This window comes from Macrobrachium rosenbergii, chromosome 10 (assembly GCF_040412425.1).
Source record: "Macrobrachium rosenbergii isolate ZJJX-2024 chromosome 10, ASM4041242v1, whole genome shotgun sequence".
In the NCBI taxonomy this organism is placed as follows: Eukaryota; Metazoa; Arthropoda; class Malacostraca; order Decapoda; family Palaemonidae; genus Macrobrachium; species Macrobrachium rosenbergii.
The window spans coordinates 29,720,053-29,730,052 of NC_089750.1; the positions used below are offsets into that span (position 1 = coordinate 29,720,053).

A 10,000-nucleotide genomic window follows, 5' to 3' on the forward strand; every position below is an offset into this window, starting at 1 on the left:
AAAGACGAAAAATGGAGCGAGGCGCATTATCTTGACATTTAGATCATTCAGTCTCAAGATAAAAGAACAAAAAATAAAGGCTCATAACCTCGGGATCCAGCGATGCCAGGCGTGCGATAACTATCGTACGAACACGATAATCTGACAGATTGTATAATTTACAAAATCATATTTATGATAATACAATCATTCAGGAATATGAGCAATGATTCGGTGCAGATACACAATCTTTTGAATATCGTTGAGCAAATGGTAGAACTCTCTCTCTCTCTCTCTCTCTCTCTCTCTCTCTCTCTCTCTCTCTCTCTCTGTTTGAACGTGTGATTTAAGTGACATTTTTCTCGCCGTGTTTGGTTCGATACCTATAAAATACGTATTCTATCGACCTTGGTTTACTTAACGTATTCCCGAGACCCGTATTCCCCACCTATGCTCAAGGACCCCAGCAAAACGTGGTAGCTCTCCAATAGTACCCTTTGGAAGCAGACTCCTGCCAGAGCACTTTTATATCGATAGTCTTAACAATTTAACATTGAACCCCTAACAAGCTTGAAATGTAAATAAGCCTCACAATGAGCTGTTTGACAGACAACGCTGACTCAAGGACTGAACCCAAGCAAATTCCAGGGTCGCTTTGTCAGCTCAGCAGCTCAATAGAGACTTATTTTTAAACTTGACTGGCTTGTTTGGGTTTAATTATTAGATCCTAAACCTACAAGTGAAAACGTAACTTTTTTTAAATTGTGTTTAATACATGTTACTTTCTCGATACAGGCCAACTGCTGGATTCTTCTACGCAAACATTATTCCTGACACAAGCGAGTGAGCTATCTAAAGGCACAGCCAGCTCTGCTCGCTCTAGTGAACAAAAAGAGGGAAAAACCAACAAAGGAAAGCAAAGAAACCTAGACGTGACAGGATAGAGAAAAGCATAGGAAATCCTGTTTCATGAAAAAAAAAAAAAAATCTTAAAAGGCGGTGTCTGGTATTATGTTGGCTATCAAAGTCCTTCAAAAGAAGGCATCGTGCTTACCCCATATAAAAATGGGAAAAAAGCACGTTAAAACGAAGAAAAAAAGAGAGTAGTTGCTTTCTTATGAGTTATGTTTTACCCCCTTCAGTATTTAAGACCTGACACATCATTCTACAGTGACCCAACAGGTGCCTTGATTTGATTTTTAGTAACTACAATTCACAATTTACGGGAAAAATAATGATTTTGTTTTATTCTGATAACTGCTTATGTATACAGGCTTATAACTGCGAAATCCACGATACCATTTCAAGTAAACACTGTATGATAACAATAATGCACACACGATACTTGAGATATCGTACAATATTGTGGATAAATTCTCCTGGCATTGTTGCCTGGCTCATCATGCTGTGTGAAAAACGTTGCAAGATTATTCCAATTTCAGTACTGTTATTATTATAAAACAAACTGAAATTTACAGTAGTTCAGGATCACGCTTAGTCTCTTACCGCAGCAAGAGCAAAACAATGAGATTACAAACACGGCACACCTATAGAAGGATCGAATAAAACGACATTCTAACTACAAGCGATGGATTCTAATTTTCCGATGACAGTTCTGTTTCCGGAAAGATCAAAGGCAAGGTTTCTGGGACTCAACCAGGCCCTTCTACCCGAAGTGATCGTAAACAATTCAACTCTAAGGCTGCTCTAGGACCAGGAGTCCGTGCTGGCTAACAGCAGGTTTCAGCTACAACAACACCTCAAATGACTGAATTTTTCACGGACTCAGCAGTTGCTGTCTACGGATGAATAATGCTAACGATCTGATAATATTCTAAGGAATATTGTCAATATATATCATAATGACAACAACTAGAGGATAAGATAGCAAACAAGATACAAAACCTTACATAATAAAGATAGCATATAGCACTATGATATTTATGGATTATTATATAATAAAGAATCAGAATCTCTCTCTCTCTCTCTCTCTCTCTCTCTCTCTCTCTCTCTCTCTCTCTCTCTCTAAGATCTCAAAGGGCAGGGAAATATGGTGCCACTCCCTTTGGGTGATATTTCTGGACAACTTTGGAAACTGTGCATTACCCAAATTGCTAACTCTTAATAGGATTGCTTTTTCTTCGAATTATATTCGAGGACTGACTCTTCCAATCTTTTCATTTAGTTATCCAGTTAGTACCACGAAAATCTCAGTGGGATGCTACAGCCTCTACTGAAGAAGACTGAAATGCGGCGAAGACTGTCTATGTCAATTGCCCATTAAAGAGATTGTTTCCGTAAAATAATATTCCCACATTCAGTATAAAAAAATGTACATATTCACATTTTCATATAAGAATAAGTAGTTGATATTTCATAATAGCAGTAATAAGTACTATTTTTATACTGATGGAACAAAAATTGTGCTTATTTTACCACCTACACCTCTCTCTCTCTCTCTCTCTCTCTCTCTTCTCTCTCTCTCTCTCTCTCACTCTCTCTCTCTCTCTCTCTCTTCGACGAAAGACGAAGGAAACGAAAATGGCATGACCCCAAACACCATCACTTCACAAGCCGCCGGAAGCACCTGTCATCACTGATCCCCGAAACAGATTTTTTTTTTTTTTAAACGGCAAGGTTACCTTTTGGCAACACATAAAATATATACATGGCGTATACGGAAAATTAATAAAAACATGTCTTAAACCTATTTTAGAAGTCAAATACAATAATCCATAGTTAATAAAAACAAGTCTTAAATCTATTTTACAATTCAAATACAATAATCCATAGTTAATAAAACCATGTCTTAAACCTATTTAAGAAGTCAAATACAATAATCGATTGCAAATAAAAACATGTCTTAAACCTATTTAAGAAGTCAAATACAATAATCCATTGTTAATAAAAACATGTCTTAAACCTATTTTAGAAGTCAAATACAATAATCCATAGTTAATAAAAACATACAATAATCCATAGTTAATAAAAACATGTCTTAAACCTATTTTAGAAGTCAAATACAATAATCCATAGTTAACTCCCCTTCAGTCACGTGGCAACATCTTTGACATCAAAGATATGAGTCCTATAATGTTTATCGATTTTTATAAACATCGTATGCGGCCGATTAACTAATGTTCTGCTCATACGGGAACTACCACCAGTTCAAAAAACATATAACACGATTGAGAGAGAGAGAGAGAGAGAGAGAGAGAGAGAGAGAGAGAGAGAGAGAGAGAGAGAGAGAGAGAGAGAGAGAGGCGTTTTAAAACCATAGAGAAACTGAAAAAGATCTGACGTATATATATCCTAAAATCTGCAACGCGATGGCACTATTATGGACTAAACGTACACACCGTTACAAGCCTGTTCATTTCCTCCTACACACCATACTAAATATTCCGTGACATCACCTGCTAAAGCCACTGCTGTCACGCCACCTCAGTCATGAAAATAGTCATCCTTGGAATACTTAAAGTGTTACGTAGTAGCGTCGAGATACTGAGCAACAGATGTTGTCGCTGTGTTCGCCCACAAGTTGAACCTCGTCATGAGTTCGAAGCAGAAGCTCGAGGAGAAACACGAGATGCAATTCTATCAGAAAGGGCCGAGACCCAAATCATGTGATAAAGGTTGTGATAAGTTCAGGTCTATAATTTCCGAGTACAGTCCAAAAAGTTTTAAGTTGGATTTAAGACAAACTACGTTAGATTCAATAAATAACCTGAAGTTTTCAGGATTTAAGGCATGTTTATTAATTTTCTACAGTCTCAGTTCAAGCTAGTGACTGAAATTGAAATCTTACAATATCCAAGACATGAATTCTACATCAAGCTTCACAATCAACCTACCACATGATGATTTAACAGGAAAATATGACGACGCAAGACCACATTGTCACAGACTGCACGAATAAATCAAGATCAGACTTGTGTGGAATAAAACTGTGGTTAAACCTAAAGCAAAGACTGCGCTGTCAGAAGACATGCTGACATTCATGAAGCTACCGTTTAATTAGAACCAATAAAGTAATGCTTCAACGCTGATTCTCCCGACAGGTTAACGAGCAGCGTAGTTTCATTTCTTGCAAAACTATCTATCTAGGTCATCATTTACCGATGATGTGGGTTTACATTCAGCGTCCATACATTTAGATTTCTTTCAAGTTGTACAACTGCAACAAAATTAAAGCAAATAGCACTTCCGTTTAACTGAAGAGAGTTCTTGTCTTCTGTGTGTTAACGCATGAAGTGAAATTACAGTGAAAATCATTTTCAAATCTAGTGCAGTACCTTTGGATGTCACAGAATGATTTCAGGGTGAAATTACAGTGTCTTAACAACCCACTAAAGATAACTTCCATTGCTCGACGAATGTCAATACTTATCATCACAGAACAATACAACATTTTTTGGCCTTGGATACAACTAATACAGCACAAATCGATCACCCTGTAATTCTCAAACTGTATTCCCAAGGTACATCGAGTGATGAATTCGTCAAAACATGATGTCACACTTTGTTACATCACTTTACCGCACTGATTCTACTTTATATATACAGAATAAATGAGAGAGAGAGAGAGAGAGAGAGAGAGAGAGAGAGAGAGAGAGAGAGAGAAACTTTCACCCGACACATCTAACAAAACCATTAATGAATCTAACTGATGGGAAAATTCATGATGTACCAGTTCAACATGATTTAGTATTGCCTAAAAGAATTAACGAAGACAGCTTGCAAAATAAAACCACCCCAATTAAGGCTAAATTCCAACAAACAGACCATTAGCAAAACACCCGAATACAACTACTTTTTATCATTACATTAAGCTGGGGTCGTCAGGTGTCACTAGAATCTACAGCAGTAGATAAAATCACAGATCCAAACAAAAGAATCACCACTAAATTACAAAAGTGTAAGAGGTTCTTCGTCACTAGGGTAACAGCATGGTTCATCTCCCAATAATCAAAGTTATCATCGGTGAATCATCACTAGATCATTAAAATAATGAAAAGCAAATTGCCCTTATCTTTCAGGGGAGTAAAAATCCAGTCGCCTTCAAATTAAAGTTAAACATGAATGGTCAGTCATCTTTAAATTAAAACGTATGAGGGATAAACCATTAAAAGATCATGACGGAATATAAGACCAACTATCACTGCATTGTGGTAATATTAACAGGCCAGTCATCCATTAGGTTACTGCCAATCATCACTAGACTATGAAGACATAAATGGTAACTTTGCAAATCATGAAGATGAATTAGAAACAAAGTCAAGAAATTACAGTTACAGTTGGTTAATCACCAATAATTGCAGATGCATAAAAACGGTCTGTAATCACTAAACTGCGAAGGTATAAATGGACAATTATGAGAAAAAATTGGAGGATCATAAATATAAGAACATAAGCCTTTTTATCACAACTTATACTAAAACAAAGGAAACTTGTTTACAACAGGATAATATATATATATATATATATATATATATATATATATATATATATATATACATAAAAAGATCTCTAGCAGACATTGAATTAAGAGTATTTACAGTTTTCTTGTTCTTTAAACTAGGCTACAAAAAGGTATTAGGTTGCCTTTCACATTAGCTTATGCTCTTTAAAAAGTAAACCACTTAACTCTCTACAGCCTGAAATTTGAGAGAGAGAGAGAGAGAGAGAGAGAGAGAGAGAGAGAGAGAGAGAGAGAGAGAGAGAGAGAGAGAGAGAGAATCTGTTCACCACCATACCTTATCCCGTTAATCAGCTCTTTTAAACGTGCTACGACACATACCTGAAATTACACAAAAATATCAAGTCATAAATCTATAATACTTATTGATTATTATTAATAAAAACTAATCTCATAATCATGATGAACAGTGTGAAAGGTTTTATCCCCTTCTTACAACCGTACATACTGTACTATTGCATTCAGTACGCGCAAGAATTTTCTTTTGCATTAAACACGAAATCATATAAAATCCAACTGCACAGTATAAAAACCTCTCACGCACTTACAGGACCAACGCCTGTACGTTAAAAGAAAAAAACTAAGGCCTAAAAAACAACGACCGGGCAGGCTCTATTCCTTTCCCTCAAGTTTGTTGTTGATAGATATACCCCATATGCTCCTTTCCAAATTAATATCCCACAATCACTCAGCTTGGCAACTGTTTCTACTCTGTATATTATTCATCCATTTTACGAAATATCAGTTCCTCATTGGCCGGTGGGTATCGTTCTCAGCTAGCACTCTGCTGGTCCCGCGTTCGATTCTCCGACCGGCCGATGAAGACTTAGAGGAATTTATTTCTGGTGATAAAAATTCATTTCTCGTTGTAATGTGGTTCGGATTACACAATAAGCGGTAGGTCCCGTTGCTAGGTAACCAATTGGTTCTTGGCTACATAAAATAAATCTAATCCTTCGGGCTAGCCCTCTCTAGGAGAGCTGTTAATCAGCTCAGTGGTCTGGTTAAACTGAGGTATACTTAACTTTTTTACGAAATATCAGTCTCATTTTCAACAACTGAAAATTTCGAAAAAAAACGTGAAGCCCGTAGCAATAATTTTTCTTGTATTTTCGGAAAGGAATACAAATTAAAAAGAAGGATTACAAAATGTAGCAATAATTTTTCTGGTATTTTCGGAAAGGAACACCGATTAACAAGAAGAGTTACAAAATATTCCAGTTAATTTGCCACAAATACGGTCACATTAAAAGTCTGTGGTCTTCGATACAAGATACTGAAATGCTTGTGGTACCAAAATTAAAAGATTTATTAATTTAAGAAGCGTGCAGCTATTTCCATGTTTTCAAGAGACTCCAACACGAGGGTCTACAGTGCTTTTTTTATCATAAGAAATAAGTTCGTCTTTCTGATGACTGAATATTGCATCAGATAAGGATTTACTTTATTTCGCAGAAGTGAACAAAGCCACCAGCAACGAAGACTTACTCGCCATACGATTGCTAACTTAAAAAAATGATGACTTTAAACATGCTGTCGAAGTCACAGACAGCCCAGACAAAATATACAGTATCTAATTAAAGAGAGATCTCGGCACAGAGACCTACATTTGGATAACATCACAACCTGGCATCATCGTCACAGAAAATGACTATACTAATTAAAGCAGTTTCTTCGATAACATAATAGATTAAAAACTGCAGCCTCTTCAAAAGTATTAACTTCGAGTTGTGCCTTCGGATAACACAGAAGACTGAATCATGTCTCCGTTAAAGAACAATCTATTCGAAGCAAAAATCAATCGAGAAAGAAAATCACTATATAGCACAGGGCTTCATTTCCCTCTGCCTTGATACAAATCATTACCATGACCACACCGACCGACTTCGCCCTTTTCTAAAGAGTAAATGTCGTCCGTCGACATCAGGATTCATTTCCGATCATTATTGGCGGAAGAGAGAACTGCAGCAACCTTGGCTTTGGGATGTGAATTAACAGTTCCTCTTTAACCGAACATCAGATATTCATGGGAGGAAAAAAACTGGGCTCGCTCTAAAAATCATTTTACGTAACCCTCTCCAGGGTGAAAGGTCGTAAAAACTGGGGAAATTTCTTTTCGAAGATGCAGAGACATTGCGTAATGTATTACACAGACATAGAATCATACATATGCAAATCTACACAATGTCCACTGAAATGTTGAACAACATTATGCACAGGGTACATACTAATGAATCATATAGCACGCAAGTGTGTTGGTGTATACAAAATAAAACTTTACTCTATGAGCGCCAAACACCGAAAACATATTCGGTGCTACTATAGCATCATATCTACCGAGCTATTCGCGACCTACCAAAAATTACTTTCTCAAGCTATATACAAAACTATTTGATCCCCGAGGGCTAGTACTAAACACGGCGAGACAGTGACTCAACTACACTGTTTCGGCCCGTTTAGTACTAGCCCCTGAGGGGTCAAATGTAGAAAATGGATGGTAGATATCATACTATAGTTGCACCACATATTCAATTTACTGAAAAGTACCCAAAGTACTTTGTTATACATTAAAGAAACAAATATTTTTCAGTTCCTATCTACACTAACTTATGAGACCACTGATTATTAAATCCAACCAGAAAAATGTCTGAAATTCATGATATGTAAAAATGGAGAGATAAATATCTAAATACAAACTTATAAAGCAACATGACCAGTAAATTGCATATGGCCATATACAACAGCAGAAATCTACAAAAAATTTTTCCCAAAAATTCCCATCCTTCTTCGCACCGCAATCTAGGCACCATGCGCCGCCACCTCCACAATATGAGGGAAGAAAAGTAAAACGAGAACACGAAAAAACTCAGTGAACGCCTCATGGCCTTCATCAGTCCAGATGTTAGTTCGATAGTTACTGCTCCTGCCTACAAGGTGCAATACTTACATTTTAGACGCTAACATTTTGAACACGCATAATACCCCCTGAAAATAAGAGCGTAATCCAGACTTTGCGTCAGCCATTACCCAGTGAAAGCAACATTTCATCACTTTTGTTGAATATCAAATCGGCACTGACGACCATTCTTAATGTCACTCCAGAATAAGATATTAAGTCCACATAATCAATAATGCGCAACGAAGACAATTTTAACCATTATATTATCAATAACCTCTCCAAAAACAATGCCACAATTCCGGAGCACCATGAGGGTTCAGGAAAGAAAAAAATCCAGCTGACTAGCCATGGGAAACAACACGAAATCTATTTGGAAGGAAGACGCAAAAGCCAAGAGAGCGGATCTGGATTCCGAGGAAACTCATTTCACGGGATGAAACCCCCAACGACTGAATCATTTTCCAGAAGTGACAGAGCGAGCGCCAGTCGCAAAATGTCACCGGTGAAGCCAACAGAAATGGCACCATTTGTAAAGCCAAAAGCTCCTCTATCAATTAAAATAATCAAAAGAAGCAGCACTCTAAATCAAATAAAATTAACTGGTATAATTAATAAATATACAAAACACTATCAAGAAAAATGTGAAAAGGAAGAAACCAGTCTCAAAAAATGAAAAGAAAATGAGAAAACCTACAAATAAAAAGGAAAACATCTGAGCATCACCACTGCTTTTGTCGAGGACAAGTCAAAGCTCTTACAATTACTGTACTGTCGCAAGATGATGAAAGTATGAGAACCTATGAAAAAGCAGAGTAACCGATAAAAGAGCAACATGTTTCACAGCATAATGAATATCACAATAAGGCTTTAATCAAAATTCCAACAAAAGAAAAACCTCATTTGATGATTAGTGCCACATATTATCCTAATTACCATCCAAATACACTTCCCTAATTACTTAAGAATGGTGAGCAATGCCATACTAACAATCACAACACATTAATTAAGGGACAAACTTCTTTGCAGAGCCATCTCATCAAGCTACTACTTCAAATAATATGATCCCATTAAACACAGCAAAACATTGGAAAACAACAGGAAAAAGCTACATCTTACCTAAACAACGCAAGTACAGTAAGCAGAAATTTAACGGCTAATTTGCACTCCCATACGGTGTCTCGAAACTTGAATGGATGCAAATAATGCTGACCAGTCAAATCATAAAGTATTAAGCAAAGCGTTCGGTCATCCAATAACGGAAATTTAATTTTAGCTAATATACAAAGACATCCAGACAAAAGAGAACAATCGAATAAGAAAGGATCTGCGAACAAAAGAGGTCACTACAATTACAAAAGACATATGAAAAAAGAATATTCGAACGATTGTGGTCAAACAAGCAACGATGACATTCGAACAACACAATTTACATAGAACGAGGAAGCATGCAATAAATAGAATATAATAAGAAAACAACTGATAGAACGCGTAAGAGGACATCCATGTGTGGACATCAAGGAAAAAGTGACAAACTAAGCTTAGAGAGGAAGCAAACACCGTGTAGCCATGGCCATGAAATTCAGCCGAAAAATTATATCCAAGAGAATGGACAGACAACCATGTAATCATACCCTGGAGGCGTC

The 10,000-nt window shown here is 36.7% G+C and overlaps 1 protein-coding gene across 16 annotated transcripts in view; it reads right to left on the reverse strand.

Annotated features, from left to right (window-relative positions):
- Positions 1–10,000, reverse strand: part of ATP8B (ATPase phospholipid transporting 8B) — a 620,401-nt gene that overhangs the window by 455,358 nt on the left and 155,043 nt on the right. For 2 of the 16 annotated variants that reach the window (XM_067110105.1, XM_067110093.1), the window contains exon 3: positions 5,736–5,779. The exons of the other annotated variants lie outside the window; for them this stretch is intronic. The gene's annotated coding sequence lies outside the window, so the exon portion shown is untranslated. The remainder of the gene's footprint in view (positions 1–5,735; positions 5,780–10,000) is intronic. 16 annotated transcript variants of the gene reach the window in all.